The sequence below is a fragment of the Cynocephalus volans genome, chromosome X (assembly GCF_027409185.1).
Source record: "Cynocephalus volans isolate mCynVol1 chromosome X, mCynVol1.pri, whole genome shotgun sequence".
NCBI lineage: Eukaryota > Metazoa > Chordata > Mammalia > Dermoptera > Cynocephalidae > Cynocephalus > Cynocephalus volans.
In genome coordinates, this window is record NC_084478.1 from 108,596,863 (window position 1) to 108,619,723 (window position 22,861).

The 22,861-nt window shown below is 39.4% G+C and overlaps 1 pseudogene; it reads left to right on the forward strand.

The window, feature by feature from the left end:
• The first annotated feature begins 16,907 nt into the window (after window positions 1-16,907).
• LOC134368156 (high mobility group protein B3-like) overlaps window positions 16,908-22,861 on the forward strand; it is a 59,723-nt pseudogene continuing 53,769 nt past the window's right edge.

Here is a 22,861-nt window from a genome sequence, read left to right on the forward strand (position 1 = left end):
CTACCTTTTGAGGTGGTTTTATAAGGATTAAATGAGTTTTTAAAATATGTAAAGTCCTTAAAGAGAATGTTCTCTAAGTGTTAGCTATTTTTTGTCAGTTTGTATATATGCATTCATGCTTTCAGATTTACTGGGTGTTGGAAAATGATACCAATTTTCTTTTAAAGAACAGCAACGAATTATGAGTTAAACTATATCTAGACATCATTTAAAGCTTCAAGTCATTTTTTTTTATTTTAAAGTGAGAAACTATGCTGACAACCTTATAGATGACAGAAGACTTTCCAAAAAATTGACCCATGCTCAAGGTTAGAAAGGCTGAACTGGTATTAAATTATTCTTCTAAACTTACAAGTAGTAATTATACAATGGTTTTGCATATAAATTCTAATGAATTATTGGTCATGTCCCACCAAAGTGATATGATAAAAAAATATCTTGCTGTTTGGGCTAAGGACAACAGATGATTTTGTTAAAATTTATACCTCACTTAACATGAAAAAATGAACCAGAGTCTTTCAAAGGATATTAGTTTAGCCAAAAAGCTCTGAGTTAAACTGCTCTTGTTAAGCAAATGATACTCTTTTACATGGAAGCTGATCAGTGGTGTGAGATTTATACTGCTGCATGCCAGATTCTGTATATGAATACTTTTGAACAAAAGTATTTCAAACTAATTTAGCTCTGTCAAACAAGAAATGTTATGGTGTCAACATTTTTGAAAGATGAGAATTGAAATTGGGCTACAAATTATAATTGGTCATGATAATTGGGGATTATAAAATGTCAGTGGACTTCTATTTCTGGCCAAGACGGAGTAACAAAGAATGAATTTCTTCCCTGCCTGAAACAACAACAGACAAAATACATGAAACAATGGTTTTCAAGACACTGATCATCAGGCAATGAAGGACTTAATCTCTGAGAGATGGGAAACAAATGAGGTGAGCCCTTTATTTTTCCAGCTTACTGTCTTGAGAGAGTTTCCAGGCCACAGTACTAGGAAGAAGAACCCAGGCAGAGCCTGGTAAATTCCCTGAGTTAAGGAAACAGAGCTGAGTCTGGAGAAACCCAGGTGGTTGGAGTTCATAGGTCAGAATACCTAAGAGAGCTTCAGAGAGAGAAAAAAGGAGAGAGAGAGAGAGAGAAATCTCTTAGGAGACCTACAGAAGGTCTCCCTCAAGTATTCAGCAAAGGACTGATCAGCACATGGTATGCCTGTGAGGAAACTACTCCAAGCCAGGGAAAGAACCACCTGAAAGGATTCAAAAGAACAGTGCCTGTCACTCACATAGGGCCAGGAACAGTGCCTGTTTCCAGCAGCCAAACTGCAAAACCTCATGATTCATAGGGCACTGGCTAGAGGACTCAGAAAGGTCTTGCCTCAGTAGTGGGAAATAATCAGCTGTAGACTGTGCACTCCTCTGGTCCTGCCTAGCAAATCTAAACAGCAAAGCCTGAAAGGATCAATCTGTTTCTAAGTAACTTAAGTGCATGCCAGAACAGAGTGCAAGCATATTTGCAGTAATACAAAAATATGCAGCACCCAACAAGTTAAAATTCACAATATCTTGTACACAATAAAAAGTTAACAGGCATGCAAAAAATCAGGAAAATGGATCAAAAAATGACCAAGAACTGATACAACTATTACAATTAGCTAACAAAGTCATTAAAAACAGTTATTATAACAATTCCATGTGTTCAAAGACTTAAATAGAGACATGGAAAATATATTTTTTTAAAAAATTAAGCCTAAATATATATAAGACAACTACAATGTCTGAGATGAAAAATGCATTGGATGGGATTAACAGCAAATTAGACATGACAGCAGAAAAGATTGTTGAACTTGTACAAACAGCAATAGAAACTATACAAAATAAAATACAAAAAGAAAAAAGGCTGAAAAAAGAGAAAAGACAATTAATGAGCTGTGGAACAACTTCAAGCTGCCTAATATACATGCAATTGCAGTCACCATAGGAAGCGGAGGCACTGGAAAAATATTTCAAGAAAGAGTGGCCTAAATTTGATGAACACTATAAACTCACAGATGTAAGAAGCCTGATGAACTTCAAGCAAAAGAAACATAAAGAATACTATATGACACACCATAGTCAAATTGCTTAAAACCAGAAATAATGAGAAAATCTTATAGCAGTGAGGGCGGAGGGGGGACACGTTACATATATGAACAAAAATAATGATGAAAGTAAATTTATCCTTGGAAGCAATGCAGTATGAAGACAGTAGAACAACATCTCTAACATACAGAAAGGGAAAAAAAAGAAACTTGTCAACCTAGAATTCTACACCCAGAAAAATATTATTCAAAAACAGGTGAAATAAAGACTTTCAGACATGCAAAAGTTGAAAGAATTAATCACCAGCAGACCTGCACTGCAAAAACTGTTAAAGGAAGTCCTTGAGTCAGAAGGAAAGTAATGCCACATAGAAATATGGGTCTACAAAAAGGAATGAAGAGAACATGCAATGGTAACTATATGATATAAATCCTTTTTTTGTTATTATTTAAATTTCTTTTAAAAATATAATCGACTATTAGGGCCGGCCTGTGGCTCACTCGGGAGAGTGTGGTGCTGATAACACCAAGGCCACGGGTTTGGATCCCTATATAGGGATTGCCGTTTAGCTCACTTGAGAGAACATGGTGCTGACAACACCAAGTCAAGGGTTAAGATCCCCTTACTGGTCATGTTTTTTAAAAAAAAAAAAAAATATATATATATATATATATATATATATAAAAAATCAACCATTTAAAGGAAAAATAGTGGCAATGTATTGTGAGGTTCAAAACATATGTAGAACAAAATACACAACCTGATTTCTAGACTCATTATAAATCCAAGTAATCAAGTGAGTGTGGTACAGGCATGAAGATAGAGAAATAGATCAATGGAACAGAATAGAGAATACAGAAATAAATCCTTATATTTACAGTCACTTGACTTTTGATAAAGGTACAAGAGAGTTTAGTGGAAAAAAGACAGTCTTTTCAACAAATGGTACTGGAAAAACTGGATATCCATATGCAAAACACATGCACATATTTCTGATATGATACCTAAAACATGATCCAGAACTTTATAAATTAGACTTCATCAAAATTTAAAACTTCTGTTCTCTAAGAGATAATTATGATAAAAACAACCTATATATTAGAAGGAAATATTTGCAAACAGAATATCTGATAGACTTGTATCCAGAATATATAAGGAACTCTCAAAACTCTGTAATTAAAAGAAAACATAAACCTTTTTTTAATGTACAAAAGATATGAACAGACATCACCAAAAATAGCAAATAAGCACATGAAAAAATGCTCGACATCATTAATCACTAGGGAAATGCAAACTAAAACCACAATGAGAAATCATTACACATTTATTAGAATGGTTAAAATTTAAAATGTACCAAATGTTGACAAGGATTTGAAGTAACTGGAACTTTCATACACTACAGTGGAAATGTAAAATGATACAACCACATTGGAAAACAGCTTAGTTTCTTAAAAAGTCAAACATACATCTCCCATATGACCCAGCCTTTCCACTTCTAGGTAAGCATACCTATTATGTGCATGGGTTTCCAAAACATGGGTGAAGCACGGCTCTAAAGGCTAGCAAAATCCAGCACCCGCTGGGAGCGGGGTGACCTAGTTATTTGATAATCTAAAGGTAAAAGAAAGCTGGTTTTAGAGCATTTTAGAGGAAAAATGAGACCAAATCCAGGGTATGTGGTGAGTCTGCAGAAATCAAAGAAAGAGGAAAAAGAAAGAAAGAAAAAAAACCTACGAAGAAAAGAAAGCTTTCAGGGATACATGGCTTCCCGAAATCCCTTTGTCTGGATCCAGCCACCTACTCATTAAGGCACCAGTTGATAACATCTTACTGGTAACATCTGAGTGAGCATACAACATTGCTTACAGCTGATAAACTGTTTACATTGGGATACTGTGTTGATTATTATATCAACTGTCCCTTTCAATTTTAGGGTGATGTCTCTCCTAGAAAACTACAAATATGCTTATTAAAATGTATCTGTCTTAGATATGTAGTCTAGGCTACTCAGACAAACTCACGGTAGATTCAAATTGCAAAGCTGCTAAGTCTGGCTTCTCAGAAGTTTCAAAATTCTCTGGATACAAACTCTACTCCCACCCCTGCAAACTCCTTCTGGCTCCTGGATTTTAAAATGTAAATTTATCTGGCCCTCAAAGATTCTTCTGTGAGATCTCTCTCTGCTGTCCTGGTAGTAATCTCTGAATGGCTATGTGGTTTCAGGCCTTCAAAATCCTACGTCTTTCTCTGCCCTGGAACTCTGTATTCTGCACTGTTTACAGAATGCTCACTAGTTAGGAGGGCCAGCTATGCGCTACGTGCTGTATTAGCTGGCTAAGGATTAAAGAATAAAGCATAGTCCATGCCAACAAAGAGCTCACAGTCTAGTGAAGGAGGTACCTAAATAATCATAAGAGAATATGGTGAGCAAAGAAATATATGCATGGGATATTACAAGAATACCAAGGTGGGGCATCTAACCCAGCTTGGGGAAAGGGAACTAGAAAGAGGATATCCAGCAGTGGCACATGAACTGACTGTAAATTAGTGTGTTTACCAGTTGGTTAACCAGGAGAAAGAGGGCTTTCCAGGCAGAGTACATAGCATGGATGCATAAAACAACATTGTATGAGCAAGCAGTGCAGTGATGCTGGGTGCTAAGTTGCAAGGGAGGATGTGCAAGAGGCAGGTGGGGATCACATCACATGGGGCAGGGGAAGCTCGATATGCTCAGAAACATGGCTAATTAGCCTTTGACAACAGAACCTCCGAAGGTTATGTTAGGTTAGGCAAGCACTTGTTAGAGCACTCTGACAGTTAGTTATGCAGAATACGGATTCGAGGAAGCTGTGGCATAAATCCAGGAGGAATATGGCAAGAACTAAGAATAGAGGGCAGTGTACTAGAGACGGGAAGGGGCATTTGAAGACACGATACTGAGGGAAAATCTGCAGGAACAGCCTCTTCTACTAGACTTGGAGTTCTAGTGTGCTAGGTTTCTAATTAAAGACAGTATAGCATAGAATAGTACTTAAAAGCGCTGGATCTGGGGCCAGGCTGCCTCGGTTCAAATTGCAGCTTCACTACTTTTTAGCTGTGTGAACCTTGGGCAAGTTATTTACCCTCTTTGAGTCTTGGTTTCCCCGTTTGTAAAAATGACAATTAATAATAACAGCTCCTGCCTAAGGCTGTGAGGATTCAAGCATGCATCATGAGTAAAAGGCATAGCATAGTGTCTAGCCTAGAGTAAGCACCCAATATTGGTAGCTGTTTAGTGTTAATTATTATTAGCCATATGTTTTGGAAAATATATGAGCATATGGCTGTTTTGACATCTTTATATGAAATCTGAGAAATCTAATCAGTATTCTTGCCAGATGGAAAGTCACTGTACCTCTCTGCATGGAGGTAGGCTGGCAAGCATAAATATTAAGCAAATGTTAGTAATTAGATATGATCAGTTTAAAAGATAATTATTTATACACTGTTCCAGACAGGATTTAAAGTGACATACAGATACATAAAACATAACAAAATAGCATAAATTTTAAAAAAAACAAGGATCAAAAAGAAAAACAAGAGTGGGGACAAAGAGGAGGTATCAGAATCAAGGCTCCAAAACCAAAGGGCAACTAAGGCTTCCCAGTGGTCGGCTAGGGTCTGAACCCTCATCGGCTCATGCATGGAGCACATCCATGCCTCACATAACATGCCCCAGGGCCTGCCCTCACTGGGTCCGTTCTCAAAAGTTTTATGGTAGCGAAGTTGTATTTTATTTTTCCCTAATGATGAGAAGTTTATAACTAGCTCTCAATTTTATAGGAGTCTGCCTTTTGGCTTGCTCTAAGGTTTTAGCTCCCTACAATCCTTTTCAAAGTTGGTTCTAAAAAAGTGGGGTTTGCATGTGCTGAGGCATTTTGCTGTTTTAGCTCCTTTTAAGATATTCACCAACTAGGGCCGGCCCGTGGCTCACTCGGGACAGTGCAGTGCTGATAACACCAAGGCCATGGATTAGGAACCTATATAGGGATGGCCGGTTTACTCACTGGCTGAGCGTGGTGCTGACAACACCAAGCCAACTGTTAAGATCCACTTACTGGTCATCTTTTAAAAAATAAAATTAAATTAAAAAGTAAGATATTCACCAACTGATGCAGATGGTGATGATGGCCACAGTAGCTAACATTTCTATAATGCTTTCTATATAGTAGGCACTTTTCAAAGCACTTTACATACATGGAGTTGTTTAGTCCCCACTACTATACTGCGAAGTAGGTATTATGTTATTATGTCCATTTTACAAATGAGGAAAGTAAGGCACAGATTGAACCAATAACTTGCCCTGTAAGTGACAGTCTGGTTTTCGGACCCACGCAGTCTGGTTCAAGAGTCTGAATTCTTAACCACTACACATACTTTCTCTTCATATTCTGGCAATATTGCTCTATATGGTAATATCTAGAAAGGGGGACATCTTACCCTCACGAACATGAGGTGAAGTTTTCTTAAAGTCCTCAGCTAATAACAGATCAATGCTTGAGAGGTCCTCTGTCTGGTTTACTATCTTAGTCCCCTAACCTCACCAGATGATAATGTGTAATAACAGGCTCAGAGCGAATCTACACATGGGAAAGGACCCATTCTCTTCATCCAGGACATCCCTTCTAAAGAATGGCAGGAGCATAATGGCGGGGGTGGGGGAGAGTAACTAAAATATAATCTTTTCTGTTAGCCCTTAGAATCATATGTGGGGACCATTTCCTCCAAATGGAATCCACATGGTTACCTTTCAATACCACCAAATTCTATTCATAAACAGTCTGAAGAAATTCCCACTTAAAATAATATATACTTCTTTAAAGTAACTCCTGAAGAGAAGCTAGATATCTTAATATATACATTTCTCCTGAAGAGTTATTGCTTTGGATACATGAAATATGATCTTATTTTCATGATTTCACACTTTTTTCCCCTGCTCCTCAGCAATTCCACATGCCTTAAACCTACCACCAATCAAGAAGGCAGATCTCCATAAATGTAGTACATACAAGTATAACATATCATAAAAATGAGACCATGTGTTCAAACCCCCCACCTGGCAACAAGGGAAATAGATATATTAAGACAAATTCCATTTATCTTTCCAGCTTTCAAAACCTACATTTGAAGCTTCCTCTCACATAAGCCAGGTAGGCTCACAAGAGCCCCTCTTCTCTACCAAAGGCCCTTTCCTTAACAGGTAAGAGCTTAGAAAGATCTAAAATCCCCAACTAAAGAAATGGAATGTTTTAAAATCCAGGTCATTTATATGCATAAAACATTTTTTTAAAGTCTGGTGAGAGTCGACACATTGTTATTTTTCAATAAGCCTCATCTCTATGTAGAACACCATTATCTCTCCTTAGTCAACAAGCTTTGATAAAGCAGCACCCCTGCAAGGAAGACCCTCTTCTCCTGCCAGGGTCACAGATGGTGGGGATTTCTAAACTGAACTCTAGCTGGCATCTGATTCTTTTTTGCAGGCCACATCACCTAACAATCACCCACGCAGTCCCCTTAAATGAGAAATCATCATGGTTCGTGACTAATCCAGCCCATGTTCACACATAACTGTGATTTCATGCATTTGGTTTCTTTTTAATTTTAGGGATGCTGTGATCTAGCTATGGCTATGAAAACCTTAACATAATCAAATAACCTGTAGTTGAACTTAAATTGAACTGTATACATGGCAGATAATTTTAAAGTGCTATTTAAGGCCTACAAGACATCAAATACTCATTTCTTTAAAATATTAATAAATATATACATGAGCATATATGTACAGAAAAAGGTAGGTATAAATTGGATAATAATATTAAATAAATGTAAGATATTAACTTACTGCAAGCCCTCTCTCCCTCCTAAACTGATTAAAAATAATTACTTTACACATCACATCAAATCCCAGAGCAAGATTAGTAGTACGTGCATTATCAACATCTGGTCTACAGCTAGAAGCAATGTCCTAACATTAAAAAAATAATAAAGTATAAAAAATTCAAACCATTAAAATGTTCAAATTAGATATGTATTTGTTTATCTTCAATACTGACATAGTACATAAAAGTACCTTAAACAGTTCTAAGGGGGGAAGAGGTACAAATTTTCATAATTTAGGTAGTATAATTTAAGATAAATCAAGGCACTCAAAATGTCTACATGGATTTTCCTAGTCCCAAATATGTAAACATTCGATCCTGGTATTATTATTGGTTCTAAATAGAACCACACATGCAGGAATCAGCACATCAGTGAGGATACGCTTTTATTTTATAAAAATGAATATTCTTCACCATTAGATTGTAAACTGCATGAAAGAAGGGACTTTGTTTTGTTCATCTCTGTGCCCTCAGTGCCTAGAGTACTGCCTGGCCCATAACACGCATACAATAAATATTTGTTGAACGAATGAGCTGGCATCAAGAATACCATGTATCACACTCAGCCACACCCAAGAGCTTATCATCAGGACTTCACCTTTGATATCCCTAATTCAATACTCCCCTCTGACTACAAACTCCTATCCTTCCAGCCTGTTCACTCATTGACCACCCCCAGGCCCATACCTATTCTCAGACCTCATGAAGGGGCAATCTTCTATAGAACTTTCTACTTTCACCTTGTCAGCTCCTTCCCGTCTTCACTTCCTTTCCTAGACAGTTTGGATTCTATTGTTTCAACTGCACTCGTGCTAATATCCTCGATAACTCATAACTTCATTGCAAATATCTGATAAAAATATAACCCTTCTGAACCCAACTGTTGTACTTTATATCTGCACAGGGACTCCTGAGATCTACCGGAGTGAAAAAATCAGTCTGGTAGATTATTATCCATATGAATTCTTGGTCACCAAGCTCACCTTAACACTGCCTGGCCCTAGAGTGCTCTCCTGTTCTCCACAACAGCTATTTCAAACCTTCCTCAAACACCTCAAATATACAACCTAGACCCTGTAACATTTCAACCCCTGCTATAAGAGACTGGCCTTACCTCTTACATCATAGAGAAATATAAATGCCACCAGACAAGCTCCTGCTGCTAAATCTATAAACCAATTTTTATAAACCAATTTTCATCTATACCTATTCAGGATACTCTTCCCATCTCATTCTGGATCCTCTTCCATCTGGTGTAAGGACTTTGCCCTGTAAGGACTATGCTCTATCAATTATCCCCTCCTTCCCATTAGCCTTTAAAGACATTAAAGTCCCTCCTAAAAGGGGGGGGGAACAATCCCTGTATCTCAACCCCTCCCCTGCTACCATCCTTTCTCTGCTCTTCAGAGCCAAATTTCTCTAAGGAATTGTCCGTATTTACTGCCTCCAATTCCTCATTTCCCCAGTCATTTCTCAACACACCATTTTCTAGCTTTCCACCCCACACTTTCCTGAAATTGCTCTCACTAAGGTCACCAAGAACATCCTAAATCCAGTGAACCATTCTCAGTCTTTATCTTCTTAAATCTCTCTGAATCTTTAGCACCACTCACCGTTATTTGATGGAACCATTCCATTTTTAAAAATTAGCCTACTAATATTCAAGTAGATTCACAAATGTATATAAAGAGGATGCTCAATGTTTGAAACAACAAAAAAATAAAGAACATAAACATCCATCAATAGGAAACTTATTAGTTCAGTATGTACATATGGAATACTATACAGCTGTTAAAAAGGAGGTAATTCTATATATATTGACACTGATAGCTTGCCAAAACACATTAAGTAAAAAATACATAGCAAAACATATATATTATGATTCCATTTGAATTTTTTTTTTTTTTTTTTACATATAATCATGGGTCACATAACAATGAGGACTGCATATGCAACAGTGGTAGGAGCAATAGGCTATACCATGTAGTAGGAGCAATAGGCTATACCATGTAGCCTAGCTGTGTAGTAGGCTACACCATCTAGGTTTATGTAAGTACACTCTATGATGTTCCCACAATGAAGAAATTGCCTAACAACACATTTCTCAGAACATATCCCCATCGTTAAGTGACACATGACTGTATAAGTGTACACAGATTGGAACAATAGGAGAGAGAGGGAGGGAGAAAAGAAAGAAGGCAGGAAGGAAATATTTTATATAAACAAAGAAAAATGTCTGGAAAGAAATACAAAGGGAATGGCCATAGAAACTGGAGAAAAATATTTTAAGATCTCCAGAGCTGAGGGGGGAGGTAGAGAAGGGTGGATAACAGTTTCAAACATGGAAAGAGATCTACTAAAAACAAGAGTAAATATCCAATAGACAGATAGCATGAACAGGTAATTCTTTAAAAATCAAATGGCCAATAGATGTCAAAAAGTTTCACCCTTACTGGTAATAAAGATTTTTTTTAATGTTTGTTTATCGATTTAGCAAAATTTTAGAAAGACAATATTCAATTTTTTTTTTTTTTAAGATGACTGGTAAGGGGATCTTAACCCTTGACTTGGTGTTGTCAGCACCATGCTCTCCCAAGTGAGCCAACCGGCCATCCCTATATGGGATCCGAACCCGTGGCCTTGGTGTTATCAGCACCACACTCTCCCAAGTGAGTCATGGGCCGGCCCCAACAATATTCAATTTTTAAAAAGGAGGTTGTAAGAGTTACTCTCATACTTTGTTGGCAAATGTAAATTGGTAAAGCCTGCTAGAAAACAATGTGACAATTTGATTTCTAAAAAACTGAACTTCACAGAACTTATCACGATTGCAATTAAATAATATATTATGTGATACACACTTAACACATACTTTCCCTGCTGAAATAAGTTCCATGAAAAAAAGGCCATTGTCTGTCTTCTTCTCCGCTATATCTCAAGCATCTAGCTGGATCAATGGATGGATGGATGGATGGATGGATGGATGGATGGATGGATGGATGGATGGATGGATGGATGGATGGATGGATCCACTGTAAAATCCTGGTACACTGTGGGCCTTCAGTTGGCACACTGTAGGCTCTCAGTAAATAAACCCATGCTTTCTGATAAATTGCTGGAATAGTTTAAAGATACTGATACTGAAGCTATTCTGATGCCTGAACTGACAAAGCTAGAAACAAGAAACGGTGCAGATGCCATGGAAAATTTCCATCTCCTAAAAATTACTCAAGTTCAAGGAAGGTTTATATAGTCACAGATGTGAAAGCCACAGTTATCCATCATTTCAACTATTCTTCTGTAAGCACCATCCAGTCTCCTGCCCTCTCATAGTTCTGTCAGAGCCACACAGAAAAATCCCCCAAACTAGACTGTCCACACTCAGTTCCTATACCTGGGCTGATGAGTGCTGCCAGAGAGAATGGATACAGGGTTCTGTGACTTGAGGCAGAGACAAATTCAAGTTATCCAAGCCTTTTTTTTTTTTTTTTAGTTATTTTTTTCCAGTTTTACGAAGGTATAATTGCCAAAAATTGTATATATTTGTGGTATACAATATGATGCTTTGATATGCATATGCATAATCTGTATGATATGCCCCTAAAGAGCTCCTCTTTTCATCCCTCTCAAATGCTATTCCAACCCTTCACCACTCTTCACTCTTTCGTCAGAGGAGACCTCCCTCAAAATATTGTCCCTCCTCAGCTCCTTACTTCTCCACAGCTTCACCAATCCTGCCCTCTTTCCTTCCTGTCTCAGTGGAAGAGCTACTTCCCTTTCTCTAAGGCCAGTCTTTCCCCTCCTTTCACTCTGGTGCTCCCACCCTCCGGCTTTATCAGGGACCTTGCTTCATCAAGCTCTATGCCACGTACACATAAATTAGACTATGAACTTTATGGAAAAGCCATAGCTAAGTGCTACTTGTGTAGTATTTGACTAGTTATATACTAGGAGGATTATGCAGCGTGAGGAAACCACTGTGTAACTAACATAAAAGAAAAAAAGTGCTGTTCTGTTTAAATGTGTTTTAAAATGCTCAGGCTCATCTCTCTCCTATATTTAAAACAAAACAAAATTACAGCCTTTTCTTGTCCCCTATGCCTTACAATCTATAAGAAACACTCTTTCGTTCCCAATATAGCTAAGCTTCTTCAATGTGTATATCATATTCCTTATCAGTGCTTCTCAGTCCTCGCTCCCCAACCCGCTAAAATCTGCCTTCTCTCCTCCTGCTGTACGGATGTCATCATTGACCTCCTAATTGCCAAATCTAATGAACATGTTTTTTAAATGTTTTATAGTGTGTTTTATCTGATTACAAGAGGGGTACACATCATGAACAAAGTTATGACAAATGACAGACTAGACTGAAAAAAACTTGAACTATATAACAGGCAACGGGTAAATATCCCTCATAAATATGTTCTAACAAACAAATTAAATATATAACCCAAAAGAAAAACATACAAAGGATATAAAGGAGCAAGTCTCAGGAAAAATACAAATAGCTAACACACATGAAAAGATGTTCAGCCTCACTAGTGATCAGAGAAATGCCAAGTTAAATCAATTAGATACTATTTTTCACCTATCAGACTGGCAAAAATTAAAAAGACTGTCCATCCCCAGCAAGGGCATAAGGAAAAGTACTCACAATGGTCAAAGTATAAACTCTTTTGGATGTCACTTTGGTGATGTCTATTCAAATTTTTAAGTGTACATATTCTTTGACCCAGCAATTCTCCTACTAGAAAGCTATCCCAAAAAATACCTGTGTATATATATCCTTGAGCATTGTGCAAGGATATTCGTTGCAGTCTTGTGGTGGCTTGAACTAGGGTGATAGGCAGAGGAGATGGAGACATGTGGCAAAATACATGATACCGTTTGAAAATCAGGTCAGCAGGACTTCCTGATGAATTGAATGTGAGGGGGTGGTGGGTAAGAGAAAGAGAAGAATCAAGGGTGACCCTAGACTCTTGGTTTTAGCAACTGGATGAATGATGGTGCCATGTTACTGAGATGGGAGGCTGAGGGAAGGGGTTGGGGATGTGAAAGCAATCAGGAGTCCTGTTTTGGCCATGTTACATGTTTGATAGACAAGCAGACATATAAAATTGGTCATTGAATATATGAGGCTGCAGCTTAGAAGAAAGGCCTAGGTCAAAGACATAAATTTGGGAGTGATGAATGTCTAGATAGATGTTATTTAAAGCCATGGGGCTGGTTGAGAGCCTCTAAGATATTCTGGATGGAGAAAAGTCCACAGACTGATCCCTAGATCACTCCAATGTTCAAAAGTTGGGGAGATAAATTTAGCAAAAGAAGAAGCTGAGCAGTTTCTTTTTATACAACCTTGAGTTTCAAAAAAGTTAGCATACATTAAATGGTAAGAATCACATATTTACTACTTTATCAAGGGCCTAACTCTGAGTCTGTCTTAAAGGAATTCTGGCTTTTTTCTTTTTTTTTTTAACTTTCTGAATATTTCAAAACACATTTAAACAGAACAGCACTTTTTTTTTCTTTTATGTTAATTCCTCACACTGTATAATCCTCCTAGTATAAAACTAGTCAAATACTACACAAGTAGCACTTAGCTATGGCTTTTCATAAAGCTCATAATCCAGTAACTACCTCATGCCTAAAAGACTAAGGGGACTTGAGGCTAGAAGCCTAACGAGTAGCATCTTTTAGTCTTTTGAGCTGTTCACTTCCCTGTTGTACTGTGACTTTCCCCAGCCTCTTACTGAGCTTGCCAAATGCCTGAAAGGCCTCAGGATATCTGACAATGCACATCCTCTCCTCCCAGTGCAGCCCCTCTTTCTGCCAACAAGAAGCACAGCATTTTTAAATTTCCACTTTTAGAAGTTTCCATCCAGAGACCCATATTTTTAAAAAAAGAGAGAGAGAGGAAGCACTTCCAACTAGGTCAAAGTTATCAGGAATGCAATCTCAAAGCAAAACTCAGTAGAAGAAAAGATGTGTAAGAACTGGGCCTGGGGCAACCTTATACCTGTAGGGTGACAAACTGCTACAAAGGCTTAGTTTTAGGTCCAGCAGAGCACAAAAAAGTGCCAATTCCTAGAATGGTACTATCATTCATTAATTCATTTAACAAATATTAGTACGTACCTATGATGTCTGAGGCTCTGTTCTGGGTCCTGGGGTCCACTGGTGAATACAACAGACAGCAATCCCTGCCCACGTGGAGTTTATGTTAGAGTTGGGGGAACAGACAGTAAGCAAGAAAAATGTAATGTCAGGGAAGGGGCATATCGAATGTTCAGGGAAGGAGTTGCAAGTTTAAGTGGATGGTCAGGATATGCCTCACTAAGAAAGTGACATTTAAGTACAAACTCCCAGCTGTGGGATTTCAAGTGCCTCAGGAAGGGGTCTTTTGTACATCAATCCCACCATCACCAAACTTCAGCCCCTTGAAGGCATGGTATCCCCAGTTTCTAGCACAAATGTTTGTTAATCTTTTGTGTTTAAGAGAAAGAGAGCACCAATATCCACACCTTGTCCTTAGAGAGGCTGAAACTTTCCAAGTGGAAAAACAACTAAGAATGCTGTTAAGGGGTGGGAGTAAAAAAAAAAAAAAAAAAAAAAAGAATGCTGTTAAGAGCTCTATTGAGATGTAAACAAAATGTTTTAAGACATAGGATAACCAGTTATTCTGCTTGGGGGAAGGAAGTGTGCATTCAGTAAGGCTGTCCCAAAGGAGACGGCTTTAGAGCTGAATCTTGAGGAGTTAATGGTGGGTGACGGGGTATGGGTAGCAAGTTAGTTTTTCAGGAAGAAAAAAAAAGAAAGTTTGAGCAAAGTCCCAAAGATGGAATCAAGAAGGAAATTTTCTTCCTGACTATCCCTGCCTAAGATACTCCAGCCATTCCATGATGAAACAAGCACAAGATCACCCTTATTTAGGCTCTCTGGCCTAACTGTTGGGAAGTCCTTACCACTTACCACACCCTCATTTCTCCCCTAGCCAGCCTGAGAGGAAGAAACTGAGTCAGGTGCACATCCCTAGAATCTAGGCACACATCCCTAGAATTCATGGTTATCCTCTCCTAACTTCAGGACAATTACCACTGAACTGAGAGCCCAGGAGGTTTCATTCATCCAGGTACACTCAGGAGTATGTGCTTATAGCGGCAACGTGGCAACTGTCCCCATGTTGGAAACGAAATGGGAAGACATCAGTGAGGTAAGTGGCCCAAAGTCTCTGCAACACATCTAAGGTGGAACCCAGGACCAAAACTTATGCTTCAGCTTGAAGAGGAATTTTTAATCACTTAGTACTCACCTGTGAGCTATTTAGTGCTCCTAACATCCAAAACAGCAGAGGCGGTGTGACAGGATAGGAACAGAAGCTCTGTCCCCATCAGTTGGGTGACTTGGGACAAGACACTTAATCTCTCAGAGTCTCCTTTTCATTATGACATGCTTATATTTGTAGTGCTTACCGCATAGAGTTATCATGAGTATTGTATGAGACAATTATGTAAAGACCTTATTACAGTGCCTGGCTCAATGTATTCTAACAACCATTATTAGTAGCAGCCTTCATCAACCAGAATGCTACATACACTCACAGATCAACTTCCCCAGAACAGGCCCCCAAGCTCCGTTTCACTGCTCTGACCTAGGGAGAGGAACCTGAGATTGTGTTAAATGTTCATCCCCTACCCAAGAAGAGCCTCACAAGCTACGTTGGTGGTCTTTTTCTAACAGGATTTCTGGCAAGTGCTAAAAAACAAACAACCCCCAAAACTAGAAAACTTCATCAGAGATGCAACTCTGCATTAAATAAACACTTTAGGTCATTAACACCATAATATTAATGGATTTATGAGAGGTGGGGGTGGGGAGCTGAAAGAGCAGAAAAGAAGCCAGTTAAATATAGCAGGTCCAGGATGTACTGAAGACTAATTTCTGCCACATATGTACAAGGTCTAAAGTCAACCCTGCCAAAAGCAGTATTCTGGGTCCCTAGGTCCTCTGGTCCTGAAGAAGCAGGGGATTGGGGTGGGGGAGGGGTGGGGGTGGGAGAGAGAAAAGGTTGTTTAACGAGAAACATCATCACTTTTTCAAACCACTAGAATTCTAACTAAATTATTTCACCACCAAAAACCCCAACTCATTCAATGTTAAGGACTAGGGGAACACCTCATCTGCCCCGTACAAACCATCACAGGAGATGGAAGTGTCCTGGGCCTCTTCTGAGGGCTCTGGGACTTTCCTCCAGGAGCAAATCCCCACAGCCTGCTTGAAGGGCGGCAAGATAAATCAGTTCAGCTCCAAAACACACAGCCCAGTTCCCAGCCCCAAGCGCAGAGGGAACCCACTGAGGCAGGACTGGAGTTGGGGGGGCCGCAACCGGCCTCCAGCCTTTACCTGTGGAGCACCGGCTGAGGCCAGAGAAGCCGACGCCGTGAGGTCCGAAGTCCGGAGACAGTGCGGGACAAAGACCTCACGCAACAGCCGAGCCTGCGAGAGGAACCCACCAAAAGGTGACTGGAGCCTCCGAGGGCAGGGCGCAGTTCCCGCTAGGAGCTCGGCCCCACCCCCGACCCCAGAGCCCGCTCCTGGGAGGGGCTCCCGCTCCGGCTCTCGCTGGCGGGAAAAGTAGCGGCACTCCGCGCAAGGGGAGACAGAGAGGAGGCAGCTCCCAGAGGGGCGCAGCCCCCGTTAGCGACGGGTGGGCCAGGCAGGGGCCAGAAGCGGCCCTGGAGAAAGAAAGGTGACGGGGAGGGACCACCCCAAGCAGAAGGGAGTCAAAGCGTTGGGGGTGCGGTCCAGAGAGGCGGACTGGGGAGAGGGAACAGGAGGGCAGCTAGGGAGAAGGAAAGACGAAGAGAGAGAAGTCAGGTAGGGAAGGACACAGATCCCTGAGATGGGGGTGGGGGCGCTTCAGCAGCGGAAAGGGGCTGGGGGCCCAGAAGGAACCCTGGACCGAGGACGAGGGGGTGGCTGCTGGCAGCGGACCTACCTGTCACCTGCAACAGGTGCCGCGAGAGGGCGAGACGTCTCAGTGCTGGATCAGGGGAGGGTCTCCTGCTCTGGTAAGACCGCAACCCCGCTTGGGCGGCCGGCCCTTCCCACCCTCCTGGGAGGCGGAAAAAGCTGCAACTTTCCCTGGAGCGGGGAGGAGCTGGACTCTTAAAGGGGCCGCATAGCACTCGGGGCTCCCTAGTAGGGGGCCGCTCAGCCCGAAGGGGAACTCTGGAAGCCAAAGCCTTAAGGCACTGGAGGGATGTCCCGGATTAGGAAAGGGAGCCTGAGGACTGAGTATAGGGGTCTAAGACTAGACGTGCCACCCCCCCATTCACCCCCGTTTACTTCCATCTGTGGTCACTCTCTTAAATGGTAAAATCACCTACCTGTTCCGTTCAGCTGAGCCAAAAGTTGTCAAATTGTCGCTTACTTCTTAGAAGATAGAGTCTGAACTATATGATTTGGGAAGATAAAATATGATACCATTCTGATCCTTTGACTTTTGGCCTTTTATGGCAAATAAAAGTGTCTGTCGAAAATAGAAACGTTTTGGGCAAAGGACAGACTAAATTCACACGTATACACTCAAGTACACAACTGGTTAAAATATTCAACTCACTAGTAATCAAAGAAGAGCAAATTAGAAAAATAATGAGACTTGGCAAAGAGTTTTATATATATACAACTATATATATATATATATATATATATATATATAACATATATATAAAGTGTTATATGATGATGACAAAGTGGCCACCAAAAAAATCTCATAATTGCTGGTAGGCGTGGTATATAGGTTAAAAACTGTTTTAGAAAGCATGTAAGCAATGTATATCAATAGACTTTAAAATGTTTATATCTACCCAGTAATTGCAGATTCCTCTCTCTCCCTCCTCCTCCCTCCCTTCTTCACATCAGGATAAAACATGCTTAAGTCTCTTTCATCTGTCATCAGCCATTAAACATGTTCAAGTCTCTACCATCTTAAAAAATCTCCTGACTACACACAAGTTATCTCTCCAACTCCTCTTTATGGGCAAATGTATTGAAAATGTACTTTATAGGTGCATTTGCAATTTTCATTTCCTTACTTCTCATTCATTTCCCAACCCTCAGCAATCTGGCTTCCTTCCCCACTGAAACTGCTCAACAAGATACCAAACTAATGACCTCTGTGTCAATAAATCCATCAGTCAATCAATAAATAAATGGGGCATTTTCAGTCCTTATCTTGCTTGATCTCTCCCCTACGTTAATACTGTTAACCATTTCCTTTTCCTTGAAACTTTTCCTGTGGCATCTATAATATCATTCTCTTTTGCTATTCCTCCTACTCCTTTGCTCTCTCCTCAATCATCTTTGTGATTTCTTCTGCTATCTGACTTCTGAAAGTCAGACATTCTCAAGGCTAGGATACATATACTCTCTCTCTAAATGATCTCTTTCACTCACTGGGCTTTAATTACCCTCTATATGACCACAACTGTAATTCTATAACTCTACTCATTGAGCTCTGTTTTCTTAACATCTCCACCCGGATGTCCTGCAGGCATCTCAAATTCAACACATCCAAAGATGAACGCACCATCTTTTCTCCTAAATTTGCTCCTCTTCCAGTGTTTTCTATTTCAGTAAATGTTACATGCCATTCAAAACAGAAACCTGGCACCTAGCTTAGTACCAAGCACACAGTAGGCCCTCAGTAACATTTATATAATGAATAAATGAATGTGTCCTAAGGAAAAAGAGATGTACACAATGTTTTTGTTCAACTATGTTAATCCCAGTATTGCTTAGAATAATAAAATATTTTTTAAAAAAACTAATGGTATAATGGCTAAGTAAATTATATAGTTTTTAATGACAGGGAAGTGCTTCTGCTATAATATCAATTGAAAATAGCATACATTAATATAAAATATGATCACAACAATTAATGAAAATGGAATATGCATGGAAAAATTAGAAGGAAATATGCAAAATATTAATAGTAGATATCTCTAGGTGGTGGAATGAAATGAATTTTTAGTTTTCCTCCTACTTTTCTGTATTTTTCAACTTTCCTATAATGAACATATATGGCTTTGATAATATAAAAAAATCTTTTTGAAAAGTCTTTAAAAGGGGAAAAAAAACATTTTAATTCTAGGAGACAAAACAGTAAAAATTCAGTTCTCAGGCTCTAACCAGAGTTTTCTTCCATATTTTAGCCCTTCAATATCCCGCCCCCACCCTGAAGTGTGAAGAAGCTACTTAAGAAAGAAAATCCTTTTGTTCTGTCTGGCTTTGCCAATTCAGCCTTCCCTCTGGACCCTTCTGCTCAGCCCTGGGGAATGTGTTCCACCCCCAAACCTGGCCTGTGGGAACTCAGATGAAGTACTTCTCTGCTCCTTCTGTGTACAGGTAGTTCTTGGCAGGAGCTGGAAACACCTTCAGCCAGAAGCAACTTCAGAAAACATTTAGACCAATCCCCATATTCCTCAGCAAAATTTTAAACTTTAACTTCTGTGTGCAGTTTCTTACTCTCCAAGGTCCACCTCACTAAAGAGTATATGAGAATCTGACCCCTCTTCTCTAAGACAGTCTCACTGACCCACCGGCAAATACACAGTGAGAGACAAACATAAAAAATGAACCAAAACAAGATTAGTCAATGACCTGTTTACACATATTCTGTGCTTTGCAAACTGTTGTCCATTTCTGTTTGATCCTCCTTGTCTGCCATAAGGATTCTGTGCTCAAATTCTTATACTAAATATTGCAAGGGGTTCAATGCAAACAAATCCAGGCACTATACTGTGCAAAAATGAATACAGGAACTTATGGATTATCATCCCATCTCTAGTATGTAATCTCCTGTCCTATAGTGAATGATTGGATTCAAGGAGTTGTTCAGTTTTGCCACAGTGAGGAAGTTCTGGCTAGTGCAAATTTAAAAAGATAAGAGATTTTCGCAGCCCCAGGTGACAGGATATTGGGGTAGTGAGCAATTATTCTTTTTAAAAAATATTAAATATTTCAAAAATATACAAATATATAGAGAATAACCTAACAAGGTTATGCCCACTAAGAAATAAGGCATTAGCAATATAATCAAAGCCCCCTGTGTGCTCTTCATCCTGAGGTTTTCACAATCTCACATTTGATCTTAATCATTTCCATTATGTCTATATACATTTACTACATATGTGTTTATCTCTAAACTATATGTAATACTTTATGCAAATAGTATTACTTTTCTCAGTCAACATTATGCTTATAAGATTTATCCTTCTTGATAGGTGTACCTCTAATTAATTCATTTTCACTGCTACAGAGCATTCCAGGGCATAACGATATTGCAACTTATATATCTGTCTCATATTGATCAGGTACTTTCTAATTGCCGAAGTTTTAATTCTGGATGCCAGGACACTCCCTCTTCATCTCAGGTTGAGTAATGGTTTACTTTTGTTAAAAAAAGAAAAAAGCTTCCTGACAAAGCAAATTTAGTGCACTAGTGGTTGACAGTGAGTACAGGGTATAAAAAGTAGATGTAGTCTCTCATTCATTCAAGATCAGAGTTTCTCAGCCTCTGCACTATTGATGTTTTGGACTGGATACTTCTTTGTTGAGGGGTGGGGGGGCTGTCCCATGCATTGTAGCATGTTTAGCAGTATCTCTAGCCTCTATCCACTAGATGCCAATAGCACTTCCCCAGTTGTGATAACCAAAAATGTCTCCAGATATTGCCAAATGTCCTCAGTTGAGAACCACTGGTCAAGATGTACTGAATACCCACAACATGCAAAGCACTTTAGTAGGTGCTATGGAAAGACAGAAGATAAACAAACAGTGAATAAAAGACTATTCATTCAAAGATATGTATTGAGCATCTACTGTGTGCCAATTATCCTGTGCTAGGCTCTGGGATTTGTGTGACCCTTTTTTCAGGGAATTCACAGTTTATTGAGTGGGGTAGGGGGAGGCTGGCAAACTATAAACATAAAATTATAATATAGCATAAAAAGTGCAAAGCTGGGGAGATGTTCAAGATATACGGGGACACCTAGGAAAGCCACTTACACCACCCTGATAGGGGAGTGGTCAGTGAAGGGTCCCTGGAAGAAATAATAGCTTCTCTGAATCTTAAAGAATAAGTAGGAATTAGCTAGACCACAAAAGGAAGAAAAGCATCCAGGCAGAAAAATAGCATAAGCAAAAACAAAAAGGCTAGAAACACTAGGTATGTGCAAAGGAAGTACAAGGAAGTTGGTGTTGCTGGAGCGTAAAGTATAAGGAAAAACCGATGATAGATGAGGCTAAAAAGATGGTGTATTAGTTTGCTAGGGCTGCCATAACAAAGTACCACTAACTGAGTGGCTTAAACAACAGAAACTTATTGTCTCACAGTTCTGGAGGCTAAAAGTCTGATATCAAGCTGTCTGAAGGGTTTGTTCCTTCAGAGGAATGTGAGGAAATCTGTTCCCTGCCTCTCTGCTAGCTTCTAATGCTTTGCTGAAAATCTTTGGTATTTCTTGGCTCACAGAAGCATCGCCCCAATCTCTGCCTTCATCTTCACATGGCATTCTCCCTGTATGTGTGTGTCTGTGTCCAAATTTCCTCTTTTTATAATGACACCAGCCATACTGGATTATTTTTAACTAATTACATCTGCACTGACCCTATTTCCAAATTAGGGCACATTCTGAAGTACTGGGGATTGAATTTTGGAGCATACAATTTATTTTATAACAGATGGGTAGAGGCTAGAACTTAACAGGCCTTGTGAGTTAGGTTGAAGAATTTGCACTTAATCCAGTAGCTAATTACAGCCATTCATGGAGCCCTGGATTTCCCTACTCCACCATTTTTGGTGACATCACTCAAATCACTCATCATCCTTTACATGAATGAATAATATTCCACTGTATGTATAGACCACATTGTTTATCTATTCAGAAGTTGATGAACATTTGGGTTGTTTTCACATTTTGGCTATTATGAATAATACTGCAATAAACATTCGTGTATGAAGCTTTTGTAAACATATATTTTCAAAATGCTTGTGTACATACCTTGGAGTGGAATTGCTGGGCCATACAGTAACTCTATGTTTAACCTTTTGAGGAATCAGCGGACTGCTTTTCAAAGTGGCTGTAGCACTTTACATTCCCACGAGCAGTGTAAGAGGGTTCCAATTTCTCCACATCCTTGATAACACTTGTTATTACTTTGATTAGAAACATCCCAGTGGGTGGGAAGTGGCATCTCATTGTGGTTTTGATTTGCATTTTTCTATTTTTTTTTTTTTTTTTTTTTTTTTTTTTTTATTTTAAAGATGACCGGTAAGGGGATCTTAACCCTTGACTTGGTGTTGTCAGCACCACGCTCAGCCAGTGAGCGAACCGGCCATCCGTATATGGGATCCGAACCCGGGGCCTTGGTGTTATCAGCACCGCACTCTCCCGAGTGAGCCACAGGCCGGCCCTGCATTTTTCTAATAATAATTAATGTTGAGTATCTTTTCATGTGCTTATTAGCCATTAGTATATCTTCTTTGAAGAAATGTCTATTCAGATCCTTTGTCAATTTTTAATTGTGTTGTCTTTTTGTTATTAAATTATGAGTTTTTATATATTCTACTCATACTTTTGAAAAAAGAGAAGATGGGGAAGAAGGGAGAAGGACATTCTTAGGAGGAGAAGTCACAAACAGCAGGTTTTGTTGTTTGATGCAAGAGGAGAGTCCAGGTCAGGGAAGAATGTACTGAACTGTATTGAGGATGGGTCCTTTGTGGTTATAGCCAAGACTAAGTAAGTGCAGGACTAGTTTGTTCTTTGGAGCTTGGTAATGTAGGGCTGACAACTT